Source organism: Anser cygnoides, chromosome 1 (genome assembly GCF_040182565.1).
Source record: "Anser cygnoides isolate HZ-2024a breed goose chromosome 1, Taihu_goose_T2T_genome, whole genome shotgun sequence".
NCBI classification, from domain to species: domain Eukaryota; kingdom Metazoa; phylum Chordata; class Aves; order Anseriformes; family Anatidae; genus Anser; species Anser cygnoides.
Window position 1 is genome coordinate 134,987,290 of NC_089873.1, and position 2,624 is coordinate 134,989,913.

Sequence of the window (2,624 nt, forward strand, 5' to 3'; positions counted from 1 at the left end):
CTCTGAGTATTTTTTTAAACAATAAAAGCTCTTGCCCTTTTCAGTGAATGCAGTCTTTCTAAATTTAAAATACTATTTATTTTTTTTAACAGAAGTGTGATGTTTGTGATATTAAAATATCTTGTGCATAGGAATAGTTATTTTTTATGTTTTCTTCCTTTGCTAAAATTGAATAAATATATTTTCTTGAAACTTTTGTCGAGCTCATTTATGAATTTCTCAGAATGCTATAACAATCTGATTGTCTACAGAAAATAGTCAGTTGGAAATAAGTTGAAGTAAGTCAGCAGGTAATGAACCCACTGATATCTTGTTCTGTTACTATTCACCTTGTATTGATTTCCTTAAGTGCAAGTTCAAAATTTTCAGTCTTAATACCTAAAATCCACAGCTGTTTAAAATCGAAGTGTTAGGTTTTTAAATGTGCTTTTTAAGTTGAGCTCTTAATACTTACAAAACTTTATAGAACTCAAAATGATGGAAAATCTAGGGAGGTAACAAATAATAATTAAAAGCCTCTTCAGCACATAACCATGTATTTCTGTTCATACATAGATTGTATCTAGGATTCATGCGGTAGGGATTGAATTATTCTATTAACTGTTTTTGTTAGAAAAAGAAGTAATTAAAACAGAAAGTTTTGCACCAGCATTTTTAGATGCATTAGGTTCTGTATGCAATGAAAATAGGATAGCTGTATGACTTCCAGATCTGTACGACAGCATTTCTACAGGTAGAAATGAGGTACATTACTTTTGTGCTGTCAAAACACCTGTGGCTGGCTTACTTGCTTACTTGTTTATACAAAGGATAACTTTTAGCATAAGTAGAAATGTGAATAATGCTATTAAAAATTTCTTCTTTAACGCTGATCTGGTGTAGCCTGAGTTTCTAATTCAATGATGTTTTGTCAGTATGGCAGAAACTTATTCACTTAGAATTCTGAGGGTTTGGAGCTACTCACAAGCTTTTGGAAACAGCATACGTGCTCCACTCGGTTACCTTCCTAAGCAGTAATGGAGCCATGCGTATTTAGAAAACCTGTAAAAAGCTTGTTTATCTGGATGCAGTTCTGTAAGAGTTGCTTTTAAAGAAGATTATTATCAGTAAATGAACTTTGCATTTAACGTATGTTGGTTTTGAGCATGGAGTGTCACAGTTTGCTATGCTCTTTAGTCTAGGAAAATCTGACTTCTTTCTGCATGTATTAATGTCACAGACAGGAACATATGCCATATCCTGTTCACTGAACTCTGAGAGCTACAGGTAATGTTCAGTGCTTTAGAAATTGACCTTCAGAGGCTTATGATAATTTGACAGAACACTTTTCAGGAAGAATAAAATTACGTTTAAGCAGAGAAAAGCTGCAGAAGTGTTTATAAAGATAAGATGAAGTTTTGTTGTTGGGGGGGGGGGGGTTGTTGTGTTTTTTTTTTTTTTAATATCTCGGAGCATAAAACTTCAATGAGAACAGAAGTCTGTTCAGACATAACACCAATGTTCAGAATGGTACTGAACAGCAAGACTCAGAGATTTTTATTACCTCCATTTTATAAATATTTTCTGATTGTGTATGACCTACCAAAAGCAGAAGAACGCAAGCCTATTGTCTTATTGTATTTAAGCTGTTCATCTGGTCCTAAAGAGCATAGTAAAGCACATTCAGAAATGCATTATCCTCAGCCAACGTTTGAACCCATTTTGTGTGGAAAAAATTAAATCTTCTTAAAAAAAAAAAAAGTTTCTTGATCAAATAGGCTTGCAGGGTAGGATTTGCAGAAGGCAGTTTTAAATCATGAGGACAGTTGCAATCTCTTTGTTTTAGGGAAGAAGCAATGTCTGCTTCTGTACGTTCAGATTTTGTTAGTACTACCCATTTTATTTCCTCCTTCAAACACATGCAGCTGTATAATCTCAAAAATTTAATATGTAGAGTTTTAAGTAAATTTATTTTTTCTAAGCTAAGTAGTGCTTTTGCAATAGAGACATACCTTACTAAAGATGAATTTGTTTTCATACTGGTTTGGTCTCCAAAATTGTGTGAATTGGTCACAGTTACCTTCTATTTATCTTCATAAACTTCAAAACTTTAATTTAAAAGTATCTATAATGCAATAGTAATGCTTTTGTTTCTGAAAATAATCCAATGTAGGGGAGCCCATATGGATGCGGGGAATACAGTTTCTGTTTTTGTGGAACGTACATGCCATTTGTCGCTACACAAATGAGGGGTAACCTATAAATGTTTGTAAAAGCTGCCTTTAGGATAGGAAGACTAGTAAGAGTACCTTTAGGTCAGTCTGCTTCATGGCAAAAGACGTGATCCCTTTCAGCTAATTTCCTGCTTGTCTTCATCTGTAGTCGTACTAATTCTGTCCATACCCTGTCCCAGGTCTCCTAGTTGGAGATACATACGGCTGTGTATGTTCCTAACCGAAACCTTAGTTCTGTTTTAAATCTCTTCTGTATATGGTCTTACTGGGCAATTACATGCATACACTTTTAAATATTTTCTCTTTAAACAGAAATCTAATGAAGTCAGACTTGTCTTAAGCTTTCTTGTATTATCAGCAGTGATATTCCTCAAGTGAATATTAGCTTTACTGCATTAAGGAAATTTAGTG